This window comes from Cetorhinus maximus, chromosome 19, assembly GCF_964194155.1.
Source record: "Cetorhinus maximus chromosome 19, sCetMax3.hap1.1, whole genome shotgun sequence".
Taxonomy (NCBI): Eukaryota; Metazoa; Chordata; class Chondrichthyes; order Lamniformes; family Cetorhinidae; genus Cetorhinus; species Cetorhinus maximus.
The window spans coordinates 8253597-8272829 of record NC_135897.1 but is presented as its reverse complement, the minus strand read 5'-3'; the positions used below and the strand labels follow the sequence as shown (position 1 = coordinate 8272829).

Here is a 19233-nt window from a genome sequence, read left to right as displayed (position 1 = left end):
TCTCCTTCTCTTCCTCACACGCCAATTAAAAGGCCTATATCTGTCACTCAAGGGATTTTATATGAGGCGGCTGGGTGCGTAATTAAGCTCATGCAGTGATGAATTCATATAGCAAATTAATTTTTATATCTACACAACTTAAATATGCGGGAGGAGAGGTGGGAGTATTGTAGTGGAAGGGTAATTTTAGGGCCAGCAGACGCTAATTATTCCCCTTCCCCCACCCACCCCTGCTGCTTGGGGCAGCTGTGATTGGGTTTCTCCTTATCATTCAAGGTCGATAGCTCAGTTATATTATACAACTCCCTTCCAACACAGACTGCTAGCATGTGGAACATTCCCCACTTATACCGTCAGAGTGTCAGGGACATGGGCACAATCACCAAAGGTCCAAAGGGGAACATCAGGGGCAATGGCAGGATTGGAACAAGAGGTGCGGGGTGGGGGTGGGGAAGAGGCGAGGGGGGAATAAAATGCTTGTAAGATTGCCAATCTTCCAGGATGTCCAGGAATTAAAAGATTAAACTCTAAGGACACTGCAGCTCTCCAACTGGTGGGGGAAGGCAGTGCCCCATGAGGGTAGATGCACCAGGCAACCAATGGCAGGAGCGTCAGCTGGTCCTCTATGCCTGTAAAATAGGAGGGAGGTCCCATTCCTGCCTCGGCAGCCCCGCCAATGGCGGTTGTGCACGCATTGTTTAACTTTTAAAAAGTGGGATGACAGTTTCAATTTTCTAGTCCTGGTCCTTGCCCATTGCCATGAAGTTCCACCCAGACCTCATCGCTCACCAAGAACAGAAGAAACTCCCACCAGGACCATTTTGAAAGAAAGTATTTTTATAGCACTTTTCATAACCACTGGACATCTCAAAGTGCTTTACTACCAATTAAATATCTTTTTGAAGTGCAGTCACCATTGTTATTCAAGAAAGGTGGCAGCCAACTTGCACACAGCAAGCTCCCACAAACTGCATTGTGACAATGACCAGATAATCTGTTTTTCGTGATGCTGATTGAGGTATAAATATTGGTCAGTACACCAGGAATAACTCCCCCTGATCTTCTTCAAAATAGTGCCATGGGATGCTTTACTTCCACCCAAGCACACGGATGTGGCCTCAGTTTAACATCCCATCTGAAAGGATCCACATCAGTTGGCAAAATCAAAACTAAGACACAGATCCTACCCTTGCTGAGAGTTTAGGGACTTTGTTCAGCGTCAACACTCCTCACATCTACCCAGTGTCCCAGCTATCTCCTACTTATATGTGTTCAAATACCCATCACCAGTTTCCCTGAACAATGTATTTGACATTAACCAACCTTAACAATGTAATTGATAATACATTGACAGGCAGCACCTTCAACGGCGTAGCATTGAGTGAATGTCAGGTGTGGAGTGGGACTTGAACCCCGAACCTTGTGACTCAGGGCAAGAATGCTACCAGCTGAGCCATAGCTGTCTGGAGTCAAAAGAATTTGGTTGTGGCAGGGACTTGTGATGGTGAGGGTGGAAGTATTTCCCAATTAGGACAGAGTGAGAGGTTCAAAAACAAGGAGCTATGCCCATGGAAGTTAGTGAGAATGAAGGAGATGGGTAGCTATTATTACGTGCAGAGGTTTCTACCTATAACTGACATTCCCTAGAGTTTTGAAAGAGCAAAAAGTGTGGAGAAGGTAGTGAGGACAGCAAGGGAGATGAGGTTGGTGTGAAGGAGGACCTCAACAGCAGATGGAGTGAGTTAGGAGCATGAGAAAGCAATGTGCCAGAAGTGGACAAAATCAGTAATGGGTGTGGACCAAGCATTGGGTAGACAGCCCCGCTCAAGATCAAACTGAGTGCCAATGGTTGTCCATTGACAGCTTCAACCAAAGTATGTAGTCAAGAAATTTCAAGGCAACAAGCGATTATCTCTAGGCGTGTACATTAGGCTCATCAATCAAAGGTACCACAGGCTGGAAGAGTAGCTCTCCCTTGGTGGCAACACACAGAGAACCAGCTCAAAAAGAAACTTTTCCAACTGAGGGAATGCCATTGGGGATCCTTTCCCCTCAACCCAACTTCTCCCCTTCCCTTGCTTCAGAAGGAGCTGACTCATGCTACAGTACAGTCCCACAGTCAGCAGTTGTCACCCAGTATCTCAACCAATTCACCATTCATACATCATAAGTGAGCCTGGACCTTGAGTGTTGGCAGGCTGTGGGGGCTTCACAGTTGAGCCCAGGCCTGTCCTCACCCAATGTCCAGGTGTGTATATGTTCTGACAAAGCTTTACAAAACAGAGGAAGAAAAGTCAGTGCGAAACAAGCAAGCTAATGAAATAGTCAATAAGTCACAGTCAAAGAGAAGGGAGTCAGGAGCCTTCAGAAAGCAGGGACCAGCTAGCGAGGTAGAACGATGTGAGGTCGGGAGGTGGTGGGGTGTGGAGGCAAAGGGATATAGTTGCTGGATTAATGGCTACCAGTGATGGAGCACAGGGAACAGGAAACAATGGTACCGGAGGAGTGCTGTGGGGCTGAAGAGACATTTGATTAGAGGAATTTGCCGATTTCGAATGGGGTGAGGCTGCAAATGGATTTGAAAATGACAATGAGGACCTGCAATCAGGAGCGGGAACTCTGATGGCCTTTCCCCACTCTATGACCCACAAATAACCAAGACTTAACTGTAGCTCATCAGCTGCTGCTAAATCAGTACAAACTGGGGATTAAATGTGGGCATGTCCTGATTTACTGTCATACTAGGCAGCTCTTCACAAAGCAACCAACTAAAGCATCTGGTAAAGGACATTCAGCTTTCCACTTTCCAAAAGAAAGCATTTGTACTTGTATTCATTTCAGTAACGCACACACACACACACATCTTTTGAAGGGCGCAGATAGATTGAGGAGATAGACTTAACTGCACAGGAGTCACGACAGCTACCAGCATAAACAAGAGAGCAAAACCAGTCGCACCAGATTACAAGGTGAGATTGCAATTCATGTACCTTCAAGAGCTCATTAAACAAAAGCTTTGACATTTTCAGAATAATAGGCACATTGAATAATAAACACTTTAAAGGGATTACTCAAGTACCACCTTCTAATCGCAGAAACTTTGGCGATCCAACAATACTATAAGCAAGGGTAGCATTGCCTTGTGGAAAAGCAAAGTGCCAAGCAACAAAGTGATTGAGAGCAAAATCTGAGAAAGATAAATTAGGCCATTTTTACTTTAGCGGTGACGTTGAGGCCACCTGGCCTAAGATTTTAAGACTGAAGGGTTCACCTGTAAATTTTTTTTACCATAGCAAACAGATCAAATTCCAGGGACACAGGTTAAAAATGAGGGAAAAGGTGTTGGAAATCCAAAACAGAAGCAGCTGGGTGCACATCACTCATCAGAGCTGGATGAAATGAAAGATGAACAGCGTCGACCCACACTCAAGTTTCCAAGTTTGCTGACGACACAAAACTAGGTGGGAATGTGAGTGGTGAGGAGGATGTTAAAAGGCTTCAAGGTGATTTAGACAAGTTGATTGAGTGGGTAAATACATGATGTAATGTGGATAAGTGTGAAGTTATCCACTTTGGTAGGAAAAACAGAATGGCAGAGTATTATTTAAATGGTGATAGATTGGGAAATGTTGATGTACAAAGGAACCTGGGTGCCCTTGTACACCAATCACTGAAAGCAAGCATGCAGGTGCAGCAAGCAGTTAAGAAGGCAAATGGTATGTTGGCCTTCATTGTGAGAGGGTTTGAGTTACAGGAACAAGGATGTCTTACTGCAGCTGTACAGGGCCATGGTGAGGCCACACCTGGAGTATTGTGTGCAGTTTTGGTTTCCTTACCTACGAAAGGATATACTTGCCATTGAGGGAGTGCAGCAAATGTTCATCAGACTGATTCCTGGGATGGCAGGATTGTTGTAAGAGGGCTGACGAGACCTATATTCACCGGAGTTTAGAAGAATGAGAGGAAATCTCATTGAAAAGTATAAAATTCTGACAGGGCTGGACAGCCTGGATGCAGGGATGATGTTTCCTCTGGCTGGGGGTCTAGAACAAGGGGTCACAGTCTCAGGATAAGGGGGAAGGCCATTTAGGACTGAGATGAGGAGAAACTTCTTCACTCAGAGGATGGTGAACCTGTGGAATTCTCTACCACAGAAGGCTGTGGAAGCCAAGCCACTGAATATATTTAAGAAGGAAATAGATAGGTTTCTAGACTCTAAAGGCATCAAGGGGTATGGGTAGAGAGAGTGGGAGTACAGCGTTGTGATAGGGGATCAGGCATGATCATATTGAATGGTGCAGCAGGCTTGAAGGGCCGAATGATCTACTCCTGCTTCTATTTTTATGTTTCTATGTTTCAACTTCCCCCTCCCACCCAGTAAGCATCAGCATACCCACATCCCATGGAAGGGGGGGGCAGGTGGGAATTTGGGTTCGTTTTGGGACCCTCTGTTGGTTGTGGGGGAAAACTGTTTCCTTGGGGCTGGCCTGCATTTATCTTCTCCCTGACACCCAGATTGCTACAGCCTGCTTTGCTTTGCTGGTTACTCATTCTTCCATAACAACTTGCCTCATCCTCCCAAATGACTCAGGAATTTCATACATTCTCTGTGTCTTGCAAATGCCTTTCTTTGATTACTCTCACTATGTCTCCTATTATCTCATGCTAATGTTATTTCAGCCATTTAACCATTCCCTGTTTTCAAACTAAAGCATTTTGCAGAACAAGTGTATTTCTTCCTTTATGCACACGTGTGTGTCTATGTGCACACGTGTGTGTCTGTGTGCATGTGTGTGTGTCTATGTGCACGTGTGTGTGCCTGTGTGCACGTGTGTGTGTCTGTGTGCGTGTGTCTATGTGCACGTGTGTGTGTCTATGTGCACGTGTGTGTGTCTGTGTGCATGTGTGTGTCTGTGTGCACGTGTGTGTGTGTGTGTGCACGTGTGTGTGTGTGTGTGCACGTGTGTGTGTCTGTGTGCATGTGTGTGTGTCTGTGTGCACGTGTGTGTGTCTGTGTGCACGTGTGTGTGTCTGTGTGCACGTGTGTGTGTCTGTGTGCACGTGTGTGTGTCTGTATGCACGTGTGTGTGTCTGTGTACACGTGTGTGTGTCTGTGTGCACGTGTGTGTGTCTGTGTGCACGTGTGTGTGTCTGTGTGCACGTGTGTGTGTCTGTATGCACGTGTGTGTGTCTGTATGCACGTGTGTGTCTATGTACACGTGTGTGTGTCTGTGTGCACGTGTGTGTCTATGTACACGTGTGTGTGTCTGTGTGCACGTGTGTGTGTCTATGTACACGTGTGTGTGTCTGTGTGCATGTGTGTGTGCACTTCTTCTTCACCCATCATTCAGTTCCTTTTAAAATGCTGTTCATCTGTATTTTTTCCCCCAATTCGAACAAAGGCTCCATAGCTGAAACATTAACTTGTCCGTTCTCGCCGCAGCTGTTGTCTGACCTTCTGAGCACGTCCAGCATTTTAAGAATTAGAAAGTTGGTGGAGGGTGGGGGGGGGCGGAGGGAATAATTTTATTTTAACCCATCATTTAAGAGACTAAACAAATCCAGCAAATGACTCCCACCCTCTGGCAGATATTCCATACTGAGTGCGGCTGCACTGCAGAAAAATCCCAAACAGTGCAGGTTCACCAGAGTGATATACCAGAGCTTAAAGGGCTGACTTAAGAGACCGGGTTGCATAAAGTTGGCTTGCACTCCCATGAATTTAGAAGGTTGAGGGGGTCATCTAATCGCAGTGTTCAAAATAATAAAACAATTAGATCGAGTCGATGCAGAGAGGGGAGGTTTTGTGGCACAGTGGCAGCACCCCTACCTCTGGGCCAGAAGCTCTGGGTTGAAGTCTCACCGCAGGACTTGATGGCCACAGAATGTGCGTTTACAATGTGGCCAAACAGGTTGATTATCAGCCTGCAAATTCTTCCAATACGCCTGATGGTAAGCAGTAAGAGCGGGAGTGTTTCCTGGTCAGCCACACTGCAGTAGGCAAACCACTGCAGCGCTTTGCAAAGTATAATCATGGACCAATCCAATGGAAGTCCATGGTTGCCAATGGCCTCTTAGGGCACAGTACCTGAAGGAGGAGGAGGTGATACAGATAACCTATTTCCTTAGTGGGTGAATCAAGAACAATAAGGCATAATCTTAGTACTACAGCTAAGCAACTGAAGAGCAAAACCAGGAAGCCAATTTTCACCCAGCATAATGGAAAACTGGAACTCTATCCATCAAAAGGCTGTGAATGCTGGCTTCACTGAAGATTGAGATTGATAGATTTTTGTTAGGTATTCAGTGATTTGCATCAAAAGAGGGCAAAGAGAGCTGGGGTACAGATTAGCCACAATCCACGAGAGTAATTGAACAGAATGGCCGACTTTTGTTTCAACGTTCCAAACATGGCTTCAGAATGCACCTTCACATGAAACTATTTTACCACAACCCTTAAAGGACATTTAAAATAAATGTGTTAACATTTCCACTAAAATAGAAAAGATGTGAATCTCAGATGAACATGTCAAGCTATCATATCGTGCTGTCCCAGAGTGTAATTTTAGTGCTGCTGTTTTTCTGAAGTTAGGGCAATGCTATTAACCTCTTTCCCCTCACTGGGTGAGTTAACCATCTCCCAGCTCCAACAGCTTTACTTCACATCCAATGAAGCAAATTGCACAGCCCCTAGGGTTTATATCTCCCTGCTTTGCTCAGTGCAAAAAAAGGGGTTGGAGATCGGAACACATCACTGTAGCTCCCTTTCAGGTCCGTCTCACGATTATACTGTTTGAACCGCTCACCGAAAAACAAAATGATGTCGGGATGCTCCAGCTATCGTTGTGTGGGCTGGGGCTTGATGAGCCAGTTCATCTTTTCCTGCTGCCAGTTTTGTACAGACGTACATGCACACAGTGTTTGGAGGTAAAGTCAGCCCACCCACAAAACTGCAAGACATGTGGTTGAAAAGAAACACTGCGATAGGCTGGAGCATCGCCTTCAATTCTGGGCACCACTCTTTCAGGAGGATGTCAAGGTCCTGGAATGGGTGCAGAGAATGGTACCGGGGATGAGGGACCTCAGTTACTGGGGAGACTGAAGAAGTTGAGATTGTTCTCCTTAAGGTTACGGAGCAGAGAAGGTTATGGGGTAATTTAATAGTGTTCAAAATCATGAGGCATTTTGATAGGGTGGACAAAGAGAAACTTTTCCCCTCTGGCAGGCATGTTAGTAACCAGAGTTCACAGATTTAAAATACTTGCCAAAAAATCAGGTGGAAGATGAGGAGTTTTTTTTTTAAAATAGCAGCGAGCTATGAGGATCTGGAATGCCTGAAAGGGTATTATACGGAATTAATTCAGGTATACGTGGAAAATGCACTAATCAGCAATGATTTAATCGAATGGCAGAACAGGCTCAAGGGGTAGAATGGCCGACTCCAATTCCCACGTTTCACTGACTCCCCTTGACCTGTGGATTCCAGCAAGGACAAAGCTGGTCTAGAAACCTCCTAACCTCCTTCCAGCAGCTATGTTCTCTCCTGGGTAAAGCCAAAAAATATATATATATATATCGAAAGAGGGGAGGGATGGGTCAGCGGGTTACAGAGAATAAAAGATATCCTCGTTTTAAACACAAAATATAGACATAATAAAGTGAACAGCAAACATGGTGGCATGGTATTAACTAACCGTTCGAATTATAAGAGTAGAGTAGCAGGTGTTAGACTGAAAACCATAAATGAACTTGAACACGACCCACATGAATTTTTTTACGGGGGCAAATTCCAAAGCTCTTCTGTACCGTGGTAGGGAGGAGGTCTGGGTGGAAACCAGCGGTTACAATACCCGACAGACAGGTGAAATAAGAAAGTCCCCAGCACGGCTCAACATGCCTTACATAGCTGCGGGGACCAGGGGCAAGCTACCAGCTGGCTCTCATTTTTGGTTGTATTCATCCTCAGGACATGCTGCCAAGGCCGGCATTTGTTGCCCATGCCTAGTTTAGAATGTGGTGGGGTCAGTGGTGGGCCTTCTTTTTGAGGCATTGTAGCCAAGGCGCTGTGAGGTAGGAGGCTTCTGGATTTTGACCCAGTGACCACGGAGAACTGATAAGGAGGGCCAGGCAAAAAAAAAGATTGGAACAAATATTATCAAAGACTAACCAGAGAGGGGTAGCCATGGGGGGAATGATTAATACGCAACCCCTCACCTCCTTTAAAGGGGGCCCATCAATATCTGCCCCATGAATTACTGCTGTATGGCAAACGGAGCATCACACAAGGAAGGAGCCACTGGAGTTTAGCAATAAAGAAACTGCTGAATCTATTTATTGTTCAAAGTTAAAGCATAAGTTCAGTGTGAAATGTGCTACAGCCTGGGCAACCAGCACCGGGCTGGACAGAGGCCAAGCTTGTCAGCCTTTGTGAGGTGGAATTTTTAATGTGCGAGCCAAACATTTGATGAGTTCAATGTTTAAAAAAAAAAACATTTTCTTTGGCAACACGGGGAGGGGGCACGTGGTGGGGGATGAACCTTTGATAGATCCACTGTGAATGAAGTAAGACACCCACACAAATCGTTTGCCAACAAGCAGATGCACAGCAGGCAATCAGGTCAGGATTTTCCCTCGGCTCTCCCAACCCTCTGAGTCAGGTTGTGGGCTCCAGCCCTAATTCCAAAGATTTGAGCACATAATCTAAGTTGGAATTCCAATACAGTAGCGAGGGAGTGCTGAACTGCCAGAGATGCCGTCTTTTGGAGGAGATGTTAACTCAGGCCCCCATCTGCCCTCTGAGGTGGATGTTAAAGGTCCCATGGCATAATTTCCAACAAGAGCAGGGGAGTTAACCTCAGTGTCCTGGCCAATCTCTCAATCAGCATCACAGAAACAAGTGACCTGGTCATTTATCCCATTGCTAATTGTGGGAGCTCGCTGTGGGCACATTGCTGCTCATTTTCCAATGTCACATTGGGACTTTTCCCTCAGTTGCTGTAACCCCTGCAGTTAATTTTGTGATTTGTCCCCACTGCCTTCACCCCACCCTAAGGGACACAAGGGTGCTGGGGTCCCAATTTTCAGGTGTTACATTATGTTTGTATGCAAACCTGGATAGTCAGCATCAGTCGCCTCTCTTACCAAGGGAGGGAGTTATTGTGACTGAGCTCAATCTTCTCATCATCCAACATCTATACACCTAGAAGTTCCAGCAAAGGTGGGAGAGGGCTCAGCGGCAGGTGTTCAAGGCCAGGAACTGTACCTCTAGAGCGCTGAGGTCTAATCATATTAGCGACAACATGAACTTATATAGCACTGTTAACATTGCAAACAAGGCCAAGGGGCTTCTCAGAAAGGCATTCAGGCACAACTTGGCCTCAAACCAAGGAGGTATTAGGACAGGTATCTCAATATTTTACAGTGCAGAGGGAGGCCATTTGGCCCTATGAGTCTGCACTAGCCCTCTGAAAGAGCATTCCACCTAGTCCCACTTCACTGCCTAATCCCCGTAACCTTGCACATTCTCTCTTTTCAGGTAGCAATCCAATTCCCTTTTGAGTATCTTGATTGAATCTGTCTCTACCACCCTTTCAGGAAGTTTGTTCCAACCACCCTCTGGGTAAAAATATTTTTCTCACATCACATTTACTCCTTTTGCCAATTATTTTGAATCTGTGCCCTCTAGTTCTTGATATTTTCTTGGATGGGAACAGTTTCTCACAATTTACCCCGTCCATGCCCCTCAGGATCTTGAATACCTGTATTAAGTCTCCTCTCAGTTTTCTTTTCTCTAAGGAAAAGTGTCCCAACCTCTCCAATCTATCCTCACTGCTACAGTTCTTCAGCCCAGGAATCACTCTTGTGAATCTCCTCTGTGGTCTCTCCAATGCCTTCACATCCTTCCTCAAGTATGGCACCCAGAACTGGATGCAGTACTCCAGATGAAGCCTAACTAGTGTCTTATACCAGTTTAACATGACCTCCTTACTCTTGTACTCAATGGCCCTATTAATAAAGCCTAAGATACTATATGCTTTATTAACTGCTCTCTCAACATGCCCTGCCATCTTCAATGACCTATGTACATATACACCGAGGTCCCTCTGTTCCTGCACCTCCTTTATAGAGGCTCTTCCTTTATTTTATACTATCTCACCACATTTTTCCTGCCAAAATGAATCACCTCACACTTATCTGCATTGAACTTCATCTGCCATTTATCTGCCTATTCCACCAACATGTCTATGTCCTTTTGAAGTTCAAAACTGTCTCCATCACAATTGACAACATTTCCAATCTTCGTATCATCTACAAATTTTGAAATCATGCCCTGCACACCACAGTCTAAGTCATTAATACATATCAGGAAGAGCAAGGGTCCCAACACTAACCCCCTGGGGAACTCCACTACAAACCTTCCTCCAATCTGAAAAACAACCATTTATCACTGCTCTGTTTCCTGTCACTCAGCCAATTTCTTATCCAAGTGCCTACTTTCCCTTTTATTCCATGACTTAGAATTTTGCTCACAAGTCTGTTGTGTGGCACTGTAGCAAATGCCTTTTGAAAATCCATATACACCACATCAACAGTGTTGCCCTTATCAATCCTCTCTGTTACCTCCTCAAAAAATTCCAGCAAGTTAGTTAAACATGATTTTTCCTTAATGAATCCATGCTGATTTTCCTTAATTATCCTGCACTTGTCTAAGTGACTACTGGTTTTATCCCATACTATAGTTTCCAGAAGTTTCCCTGCTACTGAGGTCAAACTGACTGGTCTGTAGTTATTTGCCAGCTTTATCTTTGGAACCCTTTTTGAACAAGGGTGTAACATTCGCAATTCTCCTGTCCTCTGGCACCTCTCCCATGTCTAAGGAAGACTGGAAGATTATCACCAGTGACTAAAATCAGGCGACTGAGTCAAAGACATTGGATCTTTTAAAAGGAGAGGCTTAGGTAGGGAATTTCTGAATTTAAGAGTGTGGACAGTTGATGCACAACCCCAAGTGACGAGGAAAAGGGAGTGGGGTATGCGCAAGAGGCCAGAGTCGGAGGAATTTGACAAGGTCCCTCATGGCAGACAGGTACAGAAGGTAAAGTCGCATGGGATCAGAGGTGAGCTGGCAAGATGGATACAGAATTGGCTTGGTCATAGAAGACAGAGGGTAGCAGTGGAAGGGTGCTTTTCTGAATGGAGAGCTGTGACGAGTGGTGTTCCGCAGGGATCAGTGCTGGGACCTTTGCTGTTTGTAGTATACGTAAATGATTTGGAGGAAAATGTAACAGGGCTAATTAGTAAATTTGCAGACGACAATAAGGTTGGAGGAGTTGCAGATAGTGAAGAGGATTGTCAAAGGATACAACGGGATATAGATAGGTTGGAGACTTGGGCGGAGAAATGGCAGATGGAGTTTAATCCGGACAAATGCAAGGTAATGCATTTTGGAAGGTCTAATACAGGTACGAATTATACAGTAAATGGCAGAACCCTTAAGTGCATTGACGGGCAGAGGGATCTGGGTGTACAGGTCCACAGGTCACTGAAAGTGGCAACGCAGGTGGATAAGGTAGTCAGGAAGGCATATAGAATGTTTGTCTTCATCGGCAGGGGTATTGAGTATAAAAGCTGGGAAGTCATGCTGCAGCTGTATAAAACCTTGGTTAGGCCACACTTGGAATATTGCATGCAATTCTGGTCGCCACATTACCAGAAGGATATGGAGGCATTGGAGAGGGTGTAGAGGAGGTTTACCAGGATGCTGCCTGGTCTGAAGATTATTAGCTATGAGGAGAGGTTGGAGAAACTCCAGATTGTTCTCACTAGAGCAACAGAGATTGAGGGGCGACTTGATAGAAGTTTACAAAATTACGAGTGGCATGGACAGAGTAGATAGTCAGAAGCTTTTTCCCAGGGTAGAAGAGTCAATTACTAGGGGACATAGATTTAAGGTGAGAGGAGAAAACTATAGAGGAGATGTGCGGGGCAAGTTTTTTACGCAGAGGGTAGTGAGTGTCTGGAATTCGCTACCAGAGGAGGTGGTGGAAGCAGGTACGATAGTGGCATTTAAGAGGCAGCTTGACAAATACATGAATAGGATGGGAATAGAGGGATACGGACCCCGGAAGTGCAAAATGTTTTAGTTTGACCGGAAATTTGATTGGCGCAGGCTTGGAGGGCCGAAGGGCCTGTTCCTGTGCTGTACTTTTCTTTGTTCTTTGTTCTTTGAATGCAGAGCTCTCGGAGTGTTGTAGGACTGGAGGAGGCATCAGAGATACAAACAGTGAGGCCATGGAGGGATTTGAGAACAAGGGTGAGATTTTAAAATCAAGGGGTTGCCATGCAAGGTTGGAGATTTTTTCAAATTCTTTCACGGGATGTGGGCGTCGCTGGCAAGGCCAGCATTTGTTGCCCATCCCTAATTACCCTTGGACTGAGTGGCTTGCCAGGCCATTTCTGAGGGCAGTTAAGAGGCAAAAACATTGCTGTGGACATGGAGTCACATGTAGCACAGAGCAGGTAAGGATGGCAGATTTCCTTCCCCAAGGGGTATTGGTGAACCAAATGGGTTTTTATAACAACCAATGATAGTTGTCATGCCCGCCATTACTGAGACTAACTTTATATTCCACATTTATTGAATTTAAATTCCACCAGCTGCTGTGGTGGGATTTAAGTCCATGTCCCCAGTACATTAGCCTGGGCCTCTGGATTACTAGTCCAGTGACATTACCAATACACCACCATCTCCCCCAAATGATGGGTGAACAGGATTTTGTGCACTTTGGGATAGAGAGGGTGAAAAATGGCAAGCCAGCAGAGCGAATAGTCCAGTCTAGGGGTAATGAAAAGCATGGGTGAGGATAGCACCTCCTTCTGTTCCTGCATATACGACCAGTTAAGTCAGCACAGACCAGAAATCAAGTCTGCAACCTCCAGGGCTGCTCCTGTCTCAGTAGTACACACTGCTTCAGCCAACTGAACTATCTGGATGACTGTCAGGTAACCTCAAGCAAGGCACAGTGCCCATTTACTGCCTGGCTCCCACCCACAGATCTAGGTGTTTCCTGTGCAATGCCATTTATCATTCACCATACAGAATCATCAATTAGCAAAAAAAACAGCGAGAAAGGCCTGTTTAATGGTGAATTTAAAGATCCTCACTGAATGAGCTGGGCAGTTTGTCCTGTGTCCCAGCCAATGTTTATCCCTCATCCAACATCACAAAGAACAGGTTATCTGGTCATTTATCTGTTATTGCTGTTTGTGGGAACTTGCCATGCAAACTGGTTAATGTGTTCCATCACAGTACAGCAACAGCTACCAACATGATTCATTGGCTGTAAAGCACTTTCCAATGTCCCAAGGTCAGAAACGGTGCTGTAGAAATGCAAGTTCTTCTGGCTTCCTTCGAAAAGAAAAACAACAACAAATGGGCAGCAACAAGCACCATCGTCTTTCCTGGACTGAAACTAAAGACAGCTTTTCTCCTTTCCCCCCACAAACCTTGAACAAACGCCATTGGTTTATTGACTCTCTTATGTAATTCTTTGCTTAAATGACAAAGCGGGTTGTGGGGGGGGTGGTAGTGGAAGCCACAGAAGCTGTGGCCCAAATTGGTCAAAAGGGCAATGCAAATTTGGAGGCAGGCAGGAAAAACAACTTGCATTTATATAGTGCCCTTAACTTAGAAAAACATCATCCGACACTTGGGCTGTCTGGAAAGGAAAATGGACATCGTGTCAAAGGAGCATGGGGAGAGGGGTGAGCTGAAACTTCATCAAAGAGATGGGTCTTAAAGGAGGAGAGAGTGGCAAGGTTTAGGGAGGGAACTTCAGCATGTAGGGCCTCGGTGGCTGAAGGCACAGCCACCAACAGTGGGGCAAAGGGACAAACATGCCCATTCTAGTGTGTCCATAAATTCTAGGACCATTCTACCATTCTAGAACCCATTCTAGAACCAGCCCAATGAAATTAATGATCTAAAAACCCAGTGTTCTTTAAATAAAGTGCAATCCACTCCACCACCTCACCACCCTGGAGCTGACGATGCAAATACCCACCCTGTGTCCGTGGAGGGAAGGAATCAGGGATTTGAAACCTCCCCTCCTGTTCTGTGCCTGTGCCTGTATGACAGACTAGGAGTCAATCACTACAGTCTTATCACTGGGATTTGAGCATGGCAGTTTTCTCACTGGTGATGGGAGCAATTTGAGGTGTGGAATTAAGAGCATCACACCAGAAGTGTGCTCCACAGCAATGAAATAAATTAACTGATGTGAGACTTTTCCTATAGTTTATTGCTACCAACACGCTTAATATTCCCAGTACTGTCACCAGAGAATAAACATTTTTTTTATAAACACAAGCTGCAATTGTTACGAATGCAAGTCGAACAAAAAATAACATTTTGCAATACAATGTATGAGTAATTTGAGAAATGACATGTGTTGTGTGGGCTGGTGGGGAGGAACTGGGAGGAACAGCTAACTTTGGACCCATGGTTCCAAATGTCTCCATCACTGTGGTTTCCTCGCCTCATGTCTGGATCTGCTGTTGGCTCTCATTGGTAGAGATTGGTGCTGTGATTAGTCAACAACTCCATTCGCATTGTCACGCAACTACCAGGAGGCAGACGGACCTTAGCCCTTCTTTGTCTAAAAACCATGTCACTGCCACTTGTTTTAAATGTTTCCCCTGACAAATGTTCTTCACTGCTGAAGATACTGATGTATTCAGGGGTTCTGGACACCAGCACCTCTCCATGTGTCTGTCAGTCAATGAGAAGGCTATTCCATGTGAGATCCACTATGATCCAGGAGGACCAATCAGGAACAGGAAATCTTATAGCCCAGTGGCAGTGTCGACAATCGGACCATCCAACCATTGGCGCAGTGAGATCATCTGAGTCCGACCTGGGACCGGATATGGTGGCTGTTTACCCAGAAGCCATTAATAGCCTGATTGGCCACACTTCTGACCGAAGATTCTCATGACCATGTCATAGGTTTCTAATTGGATCAATGGTATAGTCAAACAATGCCCTTTAAGATACCACTGACGTGTCACCAATATGGTGGGGCATTTACTATGTCTCCCACACCTAAATCTTAAATCACAATGAACATAACTGAAAAGGAGCTGCATTCCCTCGCTAGATACAGCCCTAGGGCTGAATTTTCCATTCGTCGGGCGGGCAGAGCTGACCCAATCGCGGGCGGGCGCGGACCCGATCACCACCAGCCATCGGGACCGTGCCGCCATTTTGCGCAGGCGGGCCAATTAAGGCCCACCCAGTGTGACGCCCGCAGGGAAGCGCTGTGCGCTCCCTGTGCGGGCGAGGGGGGAATCCCTAAAATCGAGAGTGCGCTCTTTTGCACATGCGCACGAAAGAGCTCACTAATCTCCCTGAGGCTAAGTGCAGCCTCAGGGAGATCGGCTCTACTTTCTACAATATTAAAAATAGAAAAAAAAAATTCCCTTATATGTCCCCTCATGTGACAATGTCACATGAGTTGGGACATGTTCAGAATCTGCATAACAACTTTATTAAAATTTTTAAAACCCTACATGAAACCTCATCCCGCCGGTGGATGAGGTTTCATGTTTTTTCTAGTTCCCGCCGGGGCTCCTGGCCTGCCCACCAACTTTAAGGCTGGACGGGCAGGTCCACTAATCACTTTAATTGCTCTGTCAATGGCCTCAATTGGCCATTGACAGGTCGGCGGGCAGGCAGCTGATTTTGCTGCGCTCCTGCCTTCCTGAAAATTTAAATGGGGCGCGGTGACGTCAGGAGTTCCCCCCGATGTCATCCCGCGTCATCTTACAGGTTGGTGAGCGGGCCCCGCCCTCGCTCGCCGATGGTAAAATCCTGCCCCTAGAGTGGCAGGGCACAATCTAGAATCGCTCTCCAACAGTTCAAGACACACCAGGAAAAGTTCACACCGCTATCCTGGTGGTCACTCCGAGCATGATCTCCACATCTCACTTCCATTTTAGCCAAGATGGGCACCAGGAGCATTGCAGGCCGCTCTGTCCCAACCACACAATTCCTCCTCATGCCCCCCTCCCTGCCCACACACCGCCACCAACACAATCCCTCTCCCTACCCACACAGAGCCCCTGCTCACCGACATGATCCAGCGTGGCAACAGGGCAGGGGGAGGAAACAGGACGGGGCAGGCAGATGGCGTGGGGGCACAAGGGGCAGGGAAGCAGACAGGACGGGGGCTTTCATGCCTAAATAATGGTTGAAGTTCAGGAGTTCGAACTGGTGGCGATGGGAAAACAGAACCAGCCATGAACCCCACAGATTTTCCCCACAAGCTGGACTGACCCAAGGAATGCCAAGCTGATTTCTCTAGATACAACAGCAACTTGCTTTTATATGTGCCTTTGATGCAGTAAGATAGTGGTGTTCTGGGAATGAAAGATGGTCCTTTGCCACCATAAGCCAGCACTGAAATATACGCACATAAACAGTGGAATAAGGAAACCAGGCATCAGTAAAAGAGGGGGGAAGATTTACATTTATATCACACCTTTCATAATCTCAGCATGTCCCAAAGCACTTATAACCAATAAAGTACTATCGTAGTGTGTTGTTGATGCTGAAATGTAGAAAACGCATCAGTCAATTTGTGCACAGCAAGCTCCTACAAACAACAGTGAGGTCATTACCAGGCATTAGTGATGTTGGCGGAGGGATAAATATTGGTCAGGAAACCAGGGACAATTCCTTTGCTCTTCAAATAGTGCCAAAGGGACCTTAACGTTCACTTGAGTGGGCACCCAGGCCTTGGTTTAACAACTCATCCAAGCGAGGGGTGGGGGGGGCCCGGGGAGACAGAGAGAGGGGGCAGAGGGGGAGGCAGAGAAAGAGAGTGGGGGGCAGGGAGAGAGAGAGAGAGAGACATGGGGTAGAGAGAGAGAGAGAGAGGGGCGGGGGCAGAGAGAGAGAGAGAGAGAGAGGGGCGGGGGCAGTGTGAGAGAAAGAGAGATGGGGCAGAGTCAGAGAGGGAGAGAGTGTGGCAGAGAGAGAGGGAGGGTGGCCAAGAGAGAGGGGGCAGAGAAAGAGGGAGACCAGAGAGAGAGAGAGAGAGAGAGGGGGAGGGGGGGGCAGAGATAGAGAAAGGGCAGAGAGAGAGAGAGAGCAGAAGGAGGGCAGAAAGAGAGAAGGCAGAGAGAGAGATAGAGGGAAGAGAGAGAAAGGGCAGTGACAGAAAGGAAGAGAGAAGCAGAGCGAGAGAGAGGGAGAGAGAGAGAGAGAGAGAGAGATGGGGCAAAGAGCGAGAGAGCAGCTTTTGGGAGAGAGATGGCAGAGAGAGAGAGAGAGTGGGCAGAGAGAGAGGGCACAGTGAAAGAGAGGGCAGAGAGAGAGAGGACAAAGAGAGAGAGAGCAGAAGGAGAGAGAGAGGGCAGAGCGACTGAGGGCAGAGAGAGGACAGAAAGAGAGAGGGCAGAAAGAGAGAGATAAAGGGCAGAGAGAGGCAGAGATAGAGAAAGGGAGAGAGGCGGAGAGGCATAGTGAGAGAGAGGCAGAGAGAGAGAGAGGCAGAGAGGGGGGGGCAGAGAGACGGGGCCAAGAGCGAGAGAGCAGAGATTGGGAGAGAGAGTGGGCAGAGAGAGAGGGCACTGCGAGAGAAAGGGCACAGCGAGATAGAGGGCAGAGAGAGAGGGCGGGCAGAGAGAGAGATGGCAGAGAGAAAGAGAGAGAGGCAGAGAGAGAGAAGCAGAGTGAGAGTGGCAGAAAGAGAGAGAGGGAGAGGCAGGGAGAGAGAAGCAGAGAGAGGAGGCATAGAGAGGGAGAGAGAGAGTGAAAGAGGGAGGCAGAGAGAGAGACGAGGGAGGCAGAGAAAGAGAGTGAAGGAGGCAGAGAGAGAGAGGAGGCAGAGAGAGGGAGGCAGAGAGTGAAAGAGGGAGGCAGGAGAGAGACGAGGGAGGCAGAGAGAGAGTGAGGGAGGCAGGGAGAGAGTGAGGGAGGCAGGGAGAGAGTGAGGGAGGCAGGGAGAGTGTGAGGGAGGCAGGGAGAGAGTGAGGGAGGCAGAGAGAGGGGGCAGTGAGGGACGCAGGCAGAGAGTCAGAGGGAGGAGCAGAGAAAGAAAGTGGGGGGCGGGCAGGGAGAGAGAGGGGGCAGAGAGAGAGACGGGGACCAAGAGAGAGAGAGGCGGAGGCAGAGAAAGAGAGAGATGGTGCAGAGAGAGAGAGATAGAGAGAGAGAGAGAGAGACAGGGCAGAGAGAGAGAGAGAGAGAGAGACGGAGGCAGAGAGAGATGGGGCAGAGGGAGAGGTGCAGAGAGATGGGCAGAGAGAGAGAGAGACGTGTTGAGAGAGACAGAGAGACGGGGGACAGAGAGAGAGAGAGAGAGAGAGGGGGGCAGAGAGAGAGAGGCAGGGCCAGAGAGAGACATGGGCAAAGAGAGGGATAGAGAGGGGCACGGAGAGAGACATGCAAAGGGAGGGAGAGAGAGACGGGCCAGTGAGGAAGAGAAAGAGACAGGGGCAGAGAGAGAGACAGGGGCAGAGGGAAAGAGAGAGACGAGGCAGAGATAGAGAGATGGGGCAGAGAGAGTGAGATGGGGCAGAGAGAAGAGAGAGACGGGGGCAGAGAGAGAGAGAGAGAGAGAGAGAGAGAGAGATGGGGGCAGAGAGAAGGAGAGGGTGGCCGAGAGAGAGAGAGCAGCAGAGAGAGAGGCGGGGCTGTGAAAGAGAGGAGGGAGGCAGAGAGAGAGGAGGCAGAGGAGGGCGGACGAAGAGAGAAGGGGCAGAGAGAGAGGGGACAGAGAGAGAGGGGTAGAGAGAGTGTGGGGGGCAGAGTCAAAGAGACAGGGAGCAGAGAGAGAGGGAAAGAGAGGGAGAGAGAGCGGGTGTGAAGAAAGAGAGAGATGGAGTCAGAGAGTGAATGACGGGGCAGAGAGAGAGAGACAGAGGCAGAGAGAGAGGCAGAGAGAGAGAGAGGGAGCAGAGAGAGGGAGAGAGAGGGGGTGTGGAGAGAGAGAGGCGGAGAGAGAGAGAGTGGCCGAGGCGGGCGCAGAACGTGAGAGAGGGACAGAGAGAGAGAGACAGGGGCAAAGAGGGCAGAGTGACAGAGGGCAGAGAGAGAAGGCAAAGAGAGAGGGAGAGAGGGCAAAATGAGAGAGAGGGCACAGTGAGAGAGGGCAGAGAGAGAGAGGGCAGAGAGAGAGGGCAAAGAGAGAGGGAGAGAGGGCAAAGTGAGAGAGAGGGCACAGTGAG

The 19233-nt window shown here is 47.5% G+C and overlaps 1 protein-coding gene and 1 long non-coding RNA gene across 2 annotated transcripts in view; one reads left to right on the top strand and one right to left on the bottom strand.

The window, feature by feature from the left end:
* LOC144694134 (uncharacterized) overlaps window positions 1-13486 on the top strand; it is a 40016-nt gene extending 26530 nt beyond the window's left edge. The window contains exon 3 of the long non-coding RNA XR_013579652.1: window positions 13310-13486. This is a non-coding gene — a long non-coding RNA (uncharacterized LOC144694134). The remainder of the gene's footprint in view (window positions 1-13309) is intronic.
* LOC144693625 (glypican-1-like) overlaps window positions 1-19233 on the bottom strand; it is a 180900-nt gene that overhangs the window by 149740 nt on the left and 11927 nt on the right. The window lies entirely within an intron of this gene.